The sequence below is a fragment of the Apostichopus japonicus genome, chromosome 11 (assembly GCF_037975245.1).
Source record: "Apostichopus japonicus isolate 1M-3 chromosome 11, ASM3797524v1, whole genome shotgun sequence".
In the NCBI taxonomy this organism is placed as follows: Eukaryota; Metazoa; Echinodermata; class Holothuroidea; order Aspidochirotida; family Stichopodidae; genus Apostichopus; species Apostichopus japonicus.
Window position 1 is genome coordinate 10,255,208 of NC_092571.1, and position 17,970 is coordinate 10,273,177.

A 17,970-nucleotide genomic window follows, 5' to 3' on the forward strand; every position below is an offset into this window, starting at 1 on the left:
CTTTACCCCTCCTCCCTGCAGAGAAAGTACTAAGGGAGAAAGAATGATCCTGTCCTGTTTAAAAACTGGTAATTTAAGGAGAGCATATGAAAAGGAGAGATTGTTGCCACTCAGAGATGAAGCTTTCAATCACCCAAACCCTTTTGTTTATCTAGTGGATTAGATTTCTATTAAAATGAAGACAATGCAAATACTTATAGTGTGGCTTATAGTCTTTGTCATCTCTGCCTCTCATGGACCATTGAGATGGTCTATCAACTGTTTGCTGAAAACATACTTGTCAGTTCCTACCCCGTGACAGCAACCAAAAGATCAGATCAACTACCATGGAGAGATTACGTATATTACCTAAAGAAGAGATCCTTGACCCGTATACACAATCAACATGGCCGAGGATTTCGGGGATAAAGCTTAAACTACATCAATCTTGAATTGTTCAATGGGACATATTCCTGATAGTCTTTAACTCTTAATTACTTATAGCATGGCACATCATAGCACGGGACAATAAAGTGACTTTTCAGGGCGCAGTCTTTGAATTTATGGAAGAAAATGAGAGAATGACTGGACAATAAATAGTGCTGTTAACTAATATCAAGTTTCTTCATACTTCATGGTAGCTAGGGCTTAACTTGAGCCTACAATTTACAAGGCATAATACCAATTAAGCTACTCTAAAAATGACTACCACAATTTGCGATGGATGGAAAGAAACCACTTTTGGTCTTTTACTACTCATTAATGTATCATATATACATAGGGTATCTGATGAGTGAATATTTTAACTTCTCTCTGATCTGACCGTTATATGGCCTGATAAGTATTAACCAGTAGGCTAGAATAATATCACAAATCTGACCAGAAGAATGTTACACGATATTAATAGGTATAGGATTCTGTATGGATCTGACAAATGTCAAACACTACGCTAGAAGGAATAAGGCAAATGTGAATTGTAGATTTTATGACGATACGAAAAGATAACAAAGTGCCAGGAATTAGTAACACTGATTGACACTTTGTGTAGTAGAATGAGGAGGATCATTGACTGGTCAAAGTGAGGTAATACAGGGCTAAAAGTTGACCAGTTCACTCTAGGCAAGGTACAGTATAGTGATAGTGCTAAGGTTGTGAGGAGATAGGTAAGCAAGGAAACAAAGTAAATATATGAAGCAATAGAATAGTGGAGATCTTACAAATGTGATGTGCCAATTGTACACAGGGTCCTGATAACAACTGTTAAACACTTGCTATGCTAGGTCCGCTTAAAGTACAGTTTTTCCAGTTTCCAACTTGATTCTTAGAACTATACACTACTTAAATACCTTTATATTCAAATACAAGCCCTCCATGACTGCAGTAAATCCAATCTAAAGATAGCTTGCATTCCAGATTGGGTCCTATATACACATGTGTTTCCAATCATGTTTGGAAACAACACTCAACAATACTTCAATGATAGTAATTTATGTTCTTTTGCATACTTAACATTGTACTCGGAATAACAACCTAAATATTGATATAAATATGGGACTGTTTGCCCCGCTAACTATGCTGCCGGTATGAAAGAATGTCTTAAAATACAGGAAATCAATCTTCACAGTTGTTGACACTGATAATGATCTTCCTTTCTGGGATATTTAAAGGTATAAATTGATCTCTGTATAAATTTATCATCCCCCCTCAAGTGCTGCATACCATCACCTACTAAAAAACGGCCATGTTCGATATTTCACAAAGACGCTGATTGTTCACGGGAAAAAACAGGATATGGGTAAGTGGAGCGAGTGTTTTGTTAAATCTTATCTCAAGAGGTGCGATAATAGCTGTAAAACTGTTAATTAAATCTATAATCTGTAGATAAGAATTCCATTCAACTCTTTCCTTTGCAATGGGACCGATAGATACTATGAATATTGTTAGTAGAGACACTGCTTTGGTATATTGTATGTCATTCAGCAAAATGTTTGTTCATATCAATTCCATCTTACATGATGACCAGAGCACAGATTCTATCCAATGGTTACTTGCCCATACGAGGAATTTGAAAGCATCAATGTGGTACCATCCGATACCTGGAGACAACTCATTACTGCCAAACAGTGCAGTCATGAATCATCATTTTGTATCATGTTTTATCTCACCTTAGTTACAATAGTGGGGTGAAACAATAATAATCATAATATATTGACCTTTGTGAAGGATGCTGAGTACACTAAAGATTTATTAACCAACATATTCCCTTCTCTTCAGGGTAAAAAAAACAGTGCAGTTGCCAAAACTGTAGAGCAAAGAATCATTTCAGTTCTAAGGTATTTCTACTATTTTAACAAGTGAAGGTTAAAGAGCTCAGTGATTGTTTGAATTAATTAATTATTTAACAGCTCTACTCAACCCACACAGCTTATCATATTGCATTAAGCACCTTGAAAATATTCAACTAAATTGTACTTGTACTCTTCTAATTGACAACTTCTAATAAAGAAGTACATTTTTAAAGCCCTGAATCAACAAACAGATCGGCCATAGATACCAAATATTGGTACAACATGCTGTGTTTGTAATGCATGAATAATGGGTTAATACCTTCACCGGCATCTTTTCAGTGTTTTTCAATGATCTCTTCATAATTTTACCTGCTGCCTCTCACCAGCAGCAGTTCTCTTGCACCCACTTGACGAGTTTCATTTCACATTTAGGCAGCACCGTATTTAGATGAATACAGACTCGACTATAGGGGGTGCACCCTGAGGTGACAGGCCACCTGCTACTTCAGTTAAGTACCCAGGAAACATACACAAATATGTCATGGGATGCCTAGGACGGATGACAAGAAACATTGCAACACCAACGATATTTTTTATGCTGATTGATAATCCCTCACATTCTTACAGTGAAGCTGATGGATAATCCCTCATATTCATACAGTGAAGTTGATTGATAATCCCTCATATTCTTACAGTGAAGCTGGTTGATAATCCCTCATAGTCTTACAGTGAAGCTGATTGATAATCCCTCACATTCTTACAGTGAAGCTGATGGATAATCCCTCATATTCTTACAGTGAAGCTGATGGATAATCCCTCATATTCATACAGTGAAGTTGATTGATAATCCCTCATATTCTTACAGTGAAGCTGATGGATAATCCCTCATAGTCTTACAGTGAAGCTGATTGATAATCCCTCATATTCTTACAGTGAAGCTGATTGATAATCCCTGATAATCTTACAGTGAAGCTGATTTATAATGCCTCATATTCTTACAGTGAAGCTGGTTGATAATCCCTGATAATCTTACAGTGAAGCTGATTGATAATCCCTCATATTCATACAGTGAAGTTGATTGATAATCCCTCATATTCTTACAGTGAAGCTGATGGATAATCCCTCATAGTCTTACAGTGAAGCTGATTGATAATCCCTCATATTCTTACAGTGAAGCTGATTGATAATCCCTCATATTCTTACAGTGAAGCTGATTGATAATCCCTCATATTCTTACAGTGAAGCTTATTGATAATCCCTCATAATCTTACAGTGAAGCTGATTGATAATCCCTCATATTTTTACAGTGAAGCTGATTGATAATCCCTCATATTTTTACAGTGAAGCTGATTGATAATCCCTCATATTCTTACAGTGAAGCTGATTGATAATCCCTCATATTCTTACAGTGAAGCTGATAGATAATCCCTCATATTCTACTGTGAAGATGATTGATAATCCCTCATATTCTTAAGTGTGATTGATAATCCCTCATATTCTAACAGTGAAGCTGATTGGGACATAAAGTACAGGTGTGGTAGACAGAATCAGAAACTAACAAGTTGCATGACAATTGGAATATGCCCACACAATTCCTGATAATAGATACTGGGATTCCATTGTTGATCTAGGGACAAAGGGGTACCAGGGAGCGCCTGAATGGACCAGCAGGAGGGAGCGCTACCTACCAACCACACACATAGATCTAACAATGAGGTCTTTGTGGTTGCTATCACTGCAGCATATCAGTGACAATTTTAGAATATTGTACCTAAATAGCAAAGATAACATCATGATTGTCAAGATTGATGAATGGGGTCTCTCCTTTCACTTAAGAAATTTTGAAATAGCAAAATCTTTATCTACAGAGAAGGAGTTAACTAGCTGGATTGAGAAAAAAAACTGAAAAACTGAAAGATATCTCTTCACTTTGGCATTTCATATTCCACACAAGTAAGAGAAACATTACAAACTTAGTAGTTAGATCAGAATTTCTATTTAATCCTAAAATATGAAAAAGAATGCTCTGCACTCATTAATTTACCCCAAAGTTTTGTAATTTTATAGTTACTGCAGTTTATTTGATAAGTTACGTACTACTGCTATTTGGAGGTGAGAAGACTGCCCCCCTTCTGTGTGGTCAAATAGCATTAACATACCCATGCAGTTAACCAAGAGAATACTCTTTAAAACTCCCAAGTTGTTTTCCGAAATTCATCAGCAAACAGGTATTGAGACTTTAACTAAACACACTCCTTTTTGCAGCAAGAACAACAACCAATACAATAACCACATACCGCCTCTCAGTGCCAATTAAATTGCCTTTTCAGTTTTGTTGAGCTTAAAGTAAAAACTATAAAAGAATATAAAAACAATTTGAGGAAACAGTAAATTGGTGCGACAATAAACCTGTTTTCTTTTCCCTTGATAATTAGAACTGAAGTTCTACCGAACTTTCAACATTGAAAGTTCACCAGCATTTCCAAATAAGACTTCCTGTCAGTTCAACATGATAGAGGGCGCTGAAGGTAATTGTGCATTTTTCCACAAATTTCCTAAACATTTGAAGTCATCCAAAATACAGTTTGAAGGAAAAGCAATGAGTGCAGTCTAGTTTGAATTTCTGTTATTCAGAGATATACATACAGATAAGCCAGCAAACATAAATGTATGCTATATGCCCAGAATAGACACTTTGACCTGTAGGCTTAAAGGGAGTGAAGACTGCGCACAAAGAAACTATGATGCCGGTAATCTGACCTAGTTTCGAATGAGGTGTAACAGAAGTGTTAGACACCATCATCGATCCCAGAAAATACACACACAGCTTGCTACCATCGGTAATTAGACACTAGTGTACAGTCAATACATGCAGCACAGTGTACATAGTAGCTAATCTCATCAAAGATAACAAGGTATCACGTTTCATTACTGTCTGCATATTGTGGTGAAAAGAAGAAAACTTCATTTCCAAGCAATTGAAAGTTAACTCTGTTCAGAGGGTGGCACACGGTTTGGGGGCGAGTCTTCAACGCCTTTAATCTGTTTTTACAGCTCTGCTGTGTAAGTGACAAACAGTCTATTTCTGCTGCCAAAAGGTAGCTTGTCAAAGCAGCAAATTTACAGTAGCTGCACATTCTGATGTCAAATATCCCTGTTGTGTACATGATGTTCGTTTTTGTGTTTATTGGCTGTGAATACATCAGACACAAATATGGTTCTTGAAAGGTTATCTGCCTAGAGCTATGCCAATTAGAAGTGTGACCAAATGTTACACACTATATACTGGTCTCCCTCCTCCCATTGTCTATAGTGAGACATGACAAATATGTTTGAAGCAGGAAGTCTACTTATGTAAGCTAACAAAATTTAGCAGCAAAACACATGTTTGATAATACATATTTTATACTCATAAAATGACAGACTCAAGCATTGCCACATGTTATGTATTCAAATTTCTGAACCGCAAAGTCACCATATACAGTACTCAGGAAGTTCCAATTTTCAACACAGTCAGTCTGTCATTGAGTTTAATATTAATTAGTCAATTCTGTAAGCACTTATTGTAAGGAAAAAGGCGGGCATAGTCTGAGCATGCCTCTTTTCTTATTCTTTCATGCCTCTTCTCTGAATCTATTCATTCCGTAATATTTTATTTTCAATTCTAATGTACAATCTAGCCATTTCGGTTAAAGTTTGAAACAAAAAGGGAAACTGTTTATAATAAAGCTCTCAGAGAGTACATAACATTCCATACAATACTGTATAATGCGACTGCATAGCTGACCAGTACAGATCCCAATACTGGCCGATACAATTTAAAAGCTACAACTTCCGTCTGTCTTTTGTTCTCAATGGCAGCCTTTTCCAACCGAAGAAGCACTTGTCAAAAACAGGAAATTGTTAAGCTGTATGAGTCTAAAACACACAGCGCACCTTGGTGATGAAACCGACAGAGGGTACACAAAACTGTTCCTCTTTGGACGAGAAAAAACATCCGAATTATCTCACATTTTTATCAGATGGAAGTGTAGGATATCCATGTGGAAGTATTTTAGATCAGTCTTGAGTAAGTGATTAGGTCAAGTTAAACTAAACAGCGTGCAGAAAGCGCACCGGGCAATGTCGCTGGATTTCTTCTGAAGAATGTCCCACGAAAGATCGCTCCGTTACAAACAAGTCATACGAGCCAGAAAGTACTCTTAAAAAGTTACTGCTTCTTCATTATAAATCAATTCAACAAATGACTACAACAGGAAGTGTGGATTACTAGAGTCACTAAATATGTCACTGGAGTCAAACTTTGAAGTGATCTGAGGTGCATGCTGTTCTTCACGTGCGCCCACGTACTGTTGCACTCTCTTCATTCACTTGTGCTTTACACATGAGGGGTCACACACCAGCAGGTAAAATCTCATCAAAGTACAAACATAGTATTACAATTGTATCATTATCTCCTGTTTTGAGCACAGACATGCAAACAGCGAGGCAACTACATGCACTAAAGGACACAGTAAGCATAACAGTTATGTCTTTGTCTGTATATCATCAGTGGGCCATTGTAAATGATAATCACAAATAAGCAATACAAAACACAGGTAACTAAATATGCTGGGTTTTGTTGTCACCTCCAGAGAACTGTCAATTAAAGTTCACTTCAATATTTACACAAACCATTCAGCTATAGCATACAACATTCAGAGAATAAGGGTGTGCTGAAATCTAACATTTTTCAGTCGCACAACAAGTACATGCTTTGTCTATAATCCATGGATATTTTACCCACAATGCAACTGAGAAAAGACAGGGTATAGTTCACTCATGAAATCTTAACTCTTAGAAAAAAGATAAAGTATGCATTTGAGGCAAAAACACAGAAGTGTAGCAAAGATAATGCATTCTCAGAATCAGAGCATATAATATGCCAGATTGCATAACAAAACACAGAGCCATTTTCAAACAAATCATCATCCACCATGTTCTTCAAAGTTCACACACACACACATTTCTTTATATGTAAATAATCAACAACATAAATCTGACTAGGAAAAGTTTAAGCTTTTTAGCACAGAATTAGTTACTCTGAAACCAGCTAATTACTTTGTAACTTGTTATTGTTTTACAAGATTCCCAGAAGTTACTCATCCAAACCTCACTGTCATGGAAATCTCTCTAGAGTTTACTTTGAATCCTAACCCTAGACTTCAATTTCCAAGTAATCAGTTATTGTAATGATGTAACATTTGCTTTGAGAAGAGCCCTCTCTGAGAGAAGTTAGTCTTGTTTGCCAACCACAATAGAGTTAAATGACCACAGAAGTTTAGAAAGGGTGACAAATAATAACATCATGAAGATAATTTTTGCATGACAGGTCACACAGATCTGTGATAGAATGCAGACAGTAATGAAAATGTGTGTTTGCATGTTGGTTGTATCTGATTGGTCCCTCCTCCCGTGCCTCCAAACCTTTCCCCCTCCCTCAACCATGGATACATCCAGCCATTGCAGGTTTTGTATGCTTAACCACCTCTTTTGCTGAACCCCTTCAACACCAAACACCCATCAAAAAATTTGTTTTTGCTTTCTAGACAACTTTTAAAGTATGTCAAGATTGCCCAAGTGCCAACTTTCGTAAATACCAGCTCTGACCATTGTGTCAAGGCACTTTTCAGGGCTAAGAGTCAATCTTTCTATGTAGCGTATTTCCACTGCTATCCTTTTCATTCTACATGAATGCTTTATTTCTGAACAGGAAACTTGCACCTTCACTCAAACATACTTTACAGATCAGACCCAACATAGCAAACTTTAAATTCTTTTATAAATTGCTTTGAATCTATAACATTTTTTAAAAGTGGCTTCATTTCTCTCAGGAAGTAATGCTACTTGACCTGTTTTCCCTTAGCCCAAATGAAATATTTGGAAAGATTATCTCAGGATTAATGAACTTTGTACAAATTACTGATAAAAATCTTGGAATGGCTGAGTGATTTTGTTTCTGCCAAAATGGATTAATACGGATGAATTAGCAATTGGCCTGCCACAACAAATAATCCAGAAAAAAAGTTGTCAACAGGAACACAACCAGCGACAGCCGTAAAGTTCAGACCAAATGAAAGGGAAGGATTGGATCTCAGGTATTCCACAAGTTATCATTCTAATGTGGAGTGTTAGCTCAGTGGTTAACGCCTGTGTCTTTCAATCATAAGGTTCAGGTTCGAGTTACTCCCAGATAAATTATGTCGTCCAGTTACAGAGTTGTTGACAATTAACAATTCATAATCATGGACGTTAAATATGAATGTAAGAGACTGACTTCAGTCAGCTTGCTGCTTTGATAAGCCAATGAGGCTTCTTCGTGAGTTCCTGCTTTCAGGAGGATCTAAAATACATACATACATACAAATATATACCCCCGGTCTGGTGCCAATGACAAGAATCATGGTATATCTGTAGTGCTCAGAGTTACGTGAGTGTATCTATCTCTGCAAACAATTAATGTTCCAGACGTTTATGGAACGAGCTGCAGTATTTACTTTTGTCAACTTCAAATACTTCCCCAGACAAAACTTGAAGGTTTAACATGCAGCAGGTCCTTAGTACTACTTTATACTGGATTTAGGTCACGGCATATCAGGCAGTAACAGGACACGTATCCTCCCGTCTCCATGACCATATATCTAGGCTAATAACTTGCTATATACATCATTCCCTCAACATAAATCAAGAAGAAGACTTGTAAAATGATATAAATAACAGGATAACACTGTGTCTTTAATAGTGCAATTTGTTGATTTGTGTAAACTGAAACATCTGTACATGTTTATCTCTGCTTCAAAAAAGAAAGAAGCCATTAGCCCTGTTGAACTGATGTAGGCAAACTTCTGAAAGTGGCACTGATTTCGTCACACTTTTCATAGTAAGTTGGGGTGGAAGGAGTTTTAACCATGCGCCTCTGCATACTTCTACTGATGGAATCATCTGAGGTAACATTACACAAATACTGTAGCCTACTGGTACTTGCAAAGTTTAATAAGTCACCACTTGCAGGTCTATAATCAAATCTTTGGTCACCAAAATTTGTGATTGATTGCAAGTAACATCTGCATTGAAAGCCTTGTGTTTTAATCAATTTATCCATTTAAAGTAGGAAATTTCTCTCAAAAGGACTTACAGCAACCAGTCTTTGTGAGATGACGTTTATTTTGTGAAAGCCACACAAAGACAAATATTTAAGCTGCAATATACTAGTTATTTCACACTAGGTTAATAGCACTACTGTAGGTCAGCAAACAAACAACAGGGCAAACAATAACTCCCAGGCACTGAGTAAAAGGACATCCACTTCACAGGGCATAAAAGCAGTCTACAGTATAAATACTGACATTACTAAAATGACCATATTAATCATAGCGCTTGACCATAGATTTAAACAGGCCAAAGCCATTGGAGACTGTATTATTGTCAATATTCATATGGAACAGACAAATCATTTTTTTAGTACATTTCATCAAGGTTGGTTCAATCTTCATATAGTACATGAATTTAATTTGGACAGGAGTAAAAGCACCTTTAGTCTTAGTCCAGCCACTTCCATTGATGAGCATGAGATCCATGTTTACAGTGGTCATTTGCTAATAACTAAATGTGGTGTAGAAATTAAGCCTGGTTTGCAAGCTTTTCTTTATGTCTTTCTGTTTTTCTCTTTGCTTTGAATTCTTGTAATTGTTAGTGTCATTGTTAAATATTGTACATAAGTCTCTTATTATTCAAGCTAGGATATTATAAAAGAGGATTAACTGAAATTGTGTTTTTGAATGATCTACAAGACATTAAATTGAATTTTTTGCCTAAAATCCTCGGACTTTAAGATATCATATGAATTAAATTATGATATAGTACCACACAACGACTGCATTACAATTTATCATTCTTTAACAGTTTAATTGTGTCACGTTTGTCTGCAAATACTTCTTGTGGAATATTTGAGAAGCTATCAAGTGTCAACATCATAAAATGTGGGTCTTATTTAATACAACATTCCACATGATTTAATATGGTCTACAGTAAAAAACCAGTTTCACTGTTTGTGTGAACTACTTGATGAATCTATTGTCACCCAGCTTTCTACAAAAATCTGCAAAGAATGTAGAATTATCATCTCGGTGAAAAGTCAACTGACAGACAATGGTTAAAAGAAGATATATTCAGTCTTGAGAAGTTTGGGAAATAACAAAAGGAAGGAACTAATGAGATGACATGTCCAGGAGAGACTGTCCACTCATTATACAACACCATGGATCCATACAGACCCACTCAGAGTAAGTTGATTACTCAAATCACACAATACATTAGATCATGACATATTGACAGCAATGACTGCATTAACTACACACTGAAATGATGCCTGTACAGATACAAGCAGAGCTTTATAAAGAAAGCTACAGTAAGTATAATCACTGGGATTAAATCATTGTTTGGTGGGATCCTGGTGTCTACTGTGAACACATTCAGTAGCCTTTACAGGGAATTGTCTGACCGAGAGCCCAAATCAATTGGACATTTATTAGTCACAGTAAAATCGGTGCCCAGATGTAGCAATTTAGATCTACATGTCTCTACTGTTTAACCTCATTAAAGAGGATAATTGCAGGTAGGATGCAACTGGTTAAAGATGGGAAATTATTACAGCCCTAGGACAGAAATAATGATTAGAGATTGCACCAGGACAACAACAGCTGAGATCAGCACAACTTGTAAGATTATGATGATGGTTACCGGTGCATACTGTAGAAGGGTTGCTCTCTACTCACTGTTATACAGTACACACCGATACATACTTTTAGCAAACTTTACACATTGGAAATGGACAATAGATTTCATAGTTACATTCCTTCATCATCCACACTTAATAAAGAAAGACCTAAACCTGTCAAAAAGTATCAGTTTTGTGAGAAAGATGATCAACTTTCTCCACACCTGATTAAAAGGTTAGCTACATAGATTGGGTTTCTGGGTCGTTACCCGTGACTACCGTGGTGATCATAAAATCAGCTAGGAGCTCGGAAAACTTGAGAAATTGCTGCAAAAGAAACTACCGTCGAACAGTAACTTCTGCCTTATGCCCCAGTTTTCCACTTGACAACATGGTCCCATCTTATTGAGAATGAACTTCTAATATATCACCTGGGTAGAAATAGCACCTTTAATTACCTCACAACAGGAACTTCTCCTGGAGTGGCTACACGTATTTTGCCCTACTTTTCACTTCATTTACAAGGTTCGTACGTAGTGTAAGCTCACAGGTTCAATTGTACAATCTCTCTGACATTAATTCCAACTATTTCAAAGATAGATACTTGATGGTCACTTCTCAGATCTTCTTTTGACACCCCTCCTCCAGCCTCCAGCCTCCCCCTCCCCTCCCCCTGCTTCTTGCCTTATTATAAACCAATTCCATACACATATCATAACATGCATGGTATGTAGGCCCTACATATATCCAGATTAATCCATCAAGCCTTCTGGTTGATCCATGACATAAACCCTTAATATTTATTTCAAAATAAAATAAAACTGTTAGCAAACAGAGAGCCTGTGTAATAGAATGTGTAAACGTAAGTTGGCCTGAATTATTTTATGTAATTCGATCAATCTTTGTCCATTACATTTATTTCATCTGAATATAAGTAAGACAGTTTATGGCATGGCACTGTAGTTCCCTATAATTTGTAATGTAAATACCACCTTATATAATATGCCTTATATTCTTGTTCTGGTTTTTCTGTTGTTGTTTGGGCCTACACTTTCTATCTAGACAAAACTACAACAGGCTGTCATAAAAGGAAAACCCCTGGTTAATACCCACTAATCCTTGCCACCTAAGTGAATGTAATTTGATCAATCTTTGCCCATTACATTAAATTATTCAGCCTAATTCGACTTTAAATGGATTCCTTACTCTGTTCAAACGGAATTAATATCAAGTACAAATATTTGTTCTGCAGCCATTTGGTGGAGTAAATTCTGACTGTAATGGAGACCTAAACACACAACAGGGTGCCAGTATACTCATTAAATTGCTGAGCATGATACTTCTACTCATACAAGTTGCCCATAGTGGTACAGTAGGTTTATCCTCAGGGAACTTTACCTTGAAAATTATGTACAGTGCCAACTGTCTGCCCAAACCAGAAATATTATAACCTGCCTCAGGTAAAAACGAGAAAAGAAAAACATTAGAAAATCGCAGGGAAGACAGGCCACTAGTGATCAAGTATGGAAATAGTAGGAAGACCTAGCTCGCTACTGAACAATAGGGCAATAAACTGACACCAGCACGATGGCACATAAAGGCATAATCCAAAAAATGTACGCCTACTTTAATAGGTATGCCAAAACATTGCAAAAGGGGGGCTTGGCGTTATTCAACCACTTAATGAACAATAACTATTGGAATTCAGCAGAATGACTGACATTCCCAATCATTTTATTTCTATTATCAAAGTTATATTATGACTAGCCCTATATTGAGTACACATTCATATTACACTAGACCCTTCTTCTTCTTCCCATTATATGAATTCACTCTAAAGTTAAAATATTTGTGGTTTGATTCAAAACCTCAAAAGGCTTGTAACACTAACCAACTGTTCCAATTTTACTGATAATTACCCTGCATGATAATCTTGACAAATATATACCACATGGCCTTGATTTGTGCAACAGGTCATCACAAGTTGTAATTACAAAGAGTTTACATCAACCTATACCCTGTTTCACAGCAGGAATATTGAATCTCTGAAATAGGACAAACAGTCTTTACCACACAATGAACTGTGCCAACAGAATAACCTTCTGTTAACAACTACTGCCAGATGAATTGCTTAGAACATGAAAATATTACAACTAGAAAAAAACCTGTGGAGGAAGGAATGCGTGGAGAAATAAGGGGGGGGGGGGGGGGGTAGACAAGGGAAGGTAAGGGTATTAAAAAAGAAAGTCATAGGGAAGGGAAGGATGGAGAAGGGGAGGCATGGGGAACGATGGGTGAGGCAAAGAACAATGAAGTGTCTCAATTAGTTAACAATATAAAAAACAATGCAGTCTTTATGCAGTACTGAAAGTAAATATTATATTGCAGCAATTAAAATTTGGAAGAAAAATTTGTAGCTGAGCATCTACAATATCACACTTGTTTGATTAAAAGTTCACTTTTGCTAAAGAATGTGTATGACCCTGAATCGAATGGAATGCATGAATTCAATGAAACATACTTTGAAAGCGTGAAGTGTGACGCCAAGCAGCACACATTGAAATCAGAGCGGCTGGAATATTCGACTTGCTATTTCTTTAATTCCTATTCCGAATATTTTGAGCAAGTGAGTCCGCAAAGACTGTAAAGTGTTCCCTAAAAGCTGACAAGAAAACCTATCCTGTTATTAACAACAGCAGGCAGGCTATTATTCTATGGTACAAATAACGAGAGCAGAAGTTAAGGAGAAAAATAGCAAACAATCTAGATAATCTCTCCTTCACCTCTGTTCTCTTATCTTGACAGGAAAGTGTTATTTATTCAACTGGCAATAGATGGATGCGAACAGGCTATACAAGAGGAGAAGAAACACCCAAGGTAAGTAGGCTGGCCTATCCTCCCTTAGTTTATCCTTGAGGACCCTCGGATGATCCCCGGATCTCTGCCGAGCTTTCACACTCAAGGGGACACTAGGAATGTGTTTATTAAACTGATTGTGTTCCAACACCAATTTGACTTCGGCCCCTCAAAAACTTTTATTGACCCACGTTCCAGTCTTTGTAAAAGACAATGCCAGACCCTTCCATCAGATAAGAATTTTCTCCCCAAAGGGGATGTCTTACACTCCATTTATTGACTCCTTCAAGACTCTCTTCAAATGGGTGTCTTAACCAAATCTATAGTTTAACTGTAATGGTAGACACTTTACCCCTGCTTGCAACAGGATGTTTCTCTATTGACACAAACACACTTTTGACTATAGTGAAAGATGCAGCAGATACTCCACTAACATGGACTTTACCAATAAGTACTTTTTTTTCAAACCAGGGGCATATCAAAATCTAATTGGGGAGAGCAAGGACCCACTTGGAGGCATGGTGGTGGGCTAACCTTTCAGGTATTGCAAAGTACAGTTTATGACATACACAGCACTGAATCACTGTTTTAGTGTAATTTTCATGTGATATTTGCTATTTGTAAGGGAAAAAACCTGAGTCATAGACTAGCTACAAGATACTTGGACATTATTTTGGATTTAATAAATACCTCAAAGATATGGGGATGCTACCCGTTAAGGATCTAAGAAGCAATTGTAGCACAGCACTGAACCATGTGAGGGGCCATTAGGGGACCCCCAGGGGCTTCACATATCAGTCAACTTCACAATGAAACCACTTGAGAGATGAGCATACATATGGTGGGTGCCTTAGGATAAATTTCACATATCAACTGTAACAAGCAATGAAAACCACTTAAAAGAATGCTGGGTTTTTTTCTTGAAGTCGTATCAGACTTTAACCTGTCTAGTTTTAGCCTTACCTATTTGAATTGAACTGTTTGGCTAGTCATATGGAAATGTTTGAATCATACTTGATTAGTTTTGACAGGAAAGTTTAATACCTCAAACCACTGCTAATCAAAGAACGGAGGAACTTTCAAACACCCAGCATTACAGAGCCATCCCAGGGCGGGTATAGAATTTCATTTTCTCTATCACACAAAGAAGGAAAAAAATGTTAAACAAATTTCGAACTAAAGGTTTGAAACACAAACATGCTTTCAGGGCATGTTCAATGTTTTAATAGAATCAGCATGGTGCACAAGTCATATGGGTGCTGCAGATTAAAGTTATACCCCAGCAACCCACAGTGATGTCCCATACAATCTCAGGGAAAGAGCTTAAATCGGATCTTCATAAATTAAAAAATTAGCTTCTGTAACTCTAGCTCAGTAATAATTGACTGCACAGCTAATCACCAGTCAACATATATATACTGTAGTCTCTCTAATAACTACAACACTACTGTACCAAGATCAGTAAGCCAATCAGGCGCATAGCCAAGGGGGGGCGAAGGGGGCAGCCGCCCCCCCTTGAGCATATTTTTTTTGTATGTTTTTATGATATCGCTAGTAATTTCAAAAGAGAAAATGCTAAGATGCAGCTTACAAGGCCTGGGGATGTGCCATTTCCAGCGATCTGGGAGGCATTTTCAGCCAAAATTTTCTTGTACGCGTAGGGCCAACTCTTGGTGGCGCTACGATAGATAGTTTTCAATGCAGAATCTACCGCTCTGATAGTTTGCCTACAGGTTCGCCCCTCCCTTGGCAAATTCCTGGCTACGCCCCTGAAGCCAATAGACTTGAACTGAGCAGGAAACAACAACACACCATGGCAATTTTTAACCTCTTATAATCACTAACTATTAAACAAAAACAAACTAAAAAAAGCTGATTCTGCTGTTAACACAATCTGTGACTTGGAAGGATATTGCAAATCAAGATGTTCACCAATCTCAAAGTCGATCCTCAATGAAACTCTTCGAGTAAAGTTTTGATTTATTTCATCATGACACTTTATTGATGCAGAAAAATAGCTTCTATACCAACCTTCCCTTGATTAGGTCAAAAAGTCCAGCATAAATACCAGCTACTGCAGAAGCAAGGCTTTAACAAGACCACCCTTTCTTCTCTTAGAGGGTCATGTGCAACGAGGGTTCATTGGTTAAAAAATTTACCTAAGTGATATTTCAGAAATGTTTGTTTTACATATCACCTCCTTCATCTTTAATTTATTTGAACTGTAAACTGACCTTTGACACTGTCAACCTAAAAAAAAAGAAGCGAGCCTCAGAACTTGTCATAAGTTCACAAATTGTGCATGATATTGGCCAATTTTGCAATAACAATGTGCATTCTGCTCTAGGTCAGTGTGTTCAATTAACTCATATAAACTAAGGGTGAAAATTGAAAATATAGGATGCCTTTAAAAGGTTCATATTGCATTTATCTGGAATGTTTAGCATATTCCATTGTCGTCCCTTTTGCTAAATTTTGTAAGATTCAAGACATTTTTCGTGCAAAATATGTTTTGGTACATGTTTGGAGTAACATAGGGATCACAATTAATGGTATGCATAATGCAGGCATCACTTTGGGGTGATACTGAAATGCAATATGCTCCTTTAAACAGAAATTTGTTGCTGACTTCATGGACCAACAGAAAACAAGTCAGCATATATGTATTGTTGAAATGCTGGAATGATGGTACATGACAATGCTTGACTGCATGGAACATGCCATCCTCCCAGACCCATCTAAGACCAAGGATCTTCAAGCCCTATGGATGATAAAAGAGACTTAACTTACAGGAATCTCTATCACAGCTTCCCCACTATGAACAAAGGCTTAAATGGCCAAAATGAGTTCCTTTGGGAGGCATCCAGGGCTCTAGCATGAAGAAATGATATTGAGGTGGGGCGTGAGGCCTTCACCTCACAATATGGCATACATTTTAACTTAAACCCTATGCCATATATAAATTACCTTGAAAATCCTTAGCATTAACGACCAGAGATTGAGGTGGGGTTTATAAGGTAGCAATGTCAAATTTAAGTTAGTCTATTGCTATCTGAATATGCCTTGAATATAACTTATCGTAAATAAAAGCCCTTTGATCTTCCAAACTGTGCAGCACATGGAGAGAGTGCAGCAATATTGTATTGAATAATAAAGTTCTATTAGACTGATAAGATCTCAAAAGAGGAGGAGGTAAATGGCTAATAATAATAGTCCTTAGTTGGCTATATACCTAATTGTCACATCCCCTATGCTGGCTATTGTTGTTGCTCTTACCTAGAATCAAGCCTATCAGCTCGACTGTATACCTTAGTTTAATTATCTCTTCCGAAATCTTACCTAACTCTGAGACACCATGGCAACCAGAGTCCACCTGAAAAAATATTAGACAAACCTATGACCCCTGAACGTCTAGTTTCCTCACTCATCATGGTATAAAACTGTTAGCTCCCTTACAGTAAGAACTAAGGACTCTTTTGTCCTCTCCATAGGAGGTGTAAAATACCAGTTAGGGTTATCTCAGGCTGCAGTAAACTAACAGGATTAAGAGATATAAATACCTTGACAAATTCACCTCATGGAAACCTTTTAATGGCTTACCCATCATTGTACTATCCACCATCATTTCTGAATAGCAGTTCTCTGTTCTTCCCAATCCAATGTTCAAGTCCATAGATTATTCAGTCTTAAGGGTCAAAATACTTCCCTCATATTAATAGTATGTGACCTCATGACCCCATTAACCACTTGCCATTCCTGTTTTAATGTTTCTGATGATGTTGCCATGTGCCCTCTGTATTAAATCATAGCTACTAGATGGTTTAGCGTATTGCAACACCTCAGAGTTTCCTTGTAAGTTTTGACCACAAACATGAAGACAAATTGCACAGGAGATTGCACAGTGAGATCTAACCCTGCCTCTTTAAAGGAATAACCATGGCTGACAGTCCAAAGACAATTTATATGATTCGGTAACCTCAAAACTCTCTATTATTTGATTTTTAAGTTAACTGCTTCCCTGTTTGACTGAATATGCCCGCTTTGAAAATTGGCTCCTAATGCCTTACCACATCAATATGAAATTTTAAGTGT

The 17,970-nt window shown here is 37.2% G+C and overlaps 1 protein-coding gene across 2 annotated transcripts in view; it reads right to left on the reverse strand.

Annotated features, from left to right (window-relative positions):
- LOC139975815 (uncharacterized) overlaps positions 1-17,970 on the reverse strand; it is an 87,414-nt gene that overhangs the window by 41,223 nt on the left and 28,221 nt on the right. The gene's annotated exons all lie outside the window — the stretch shown is intronic.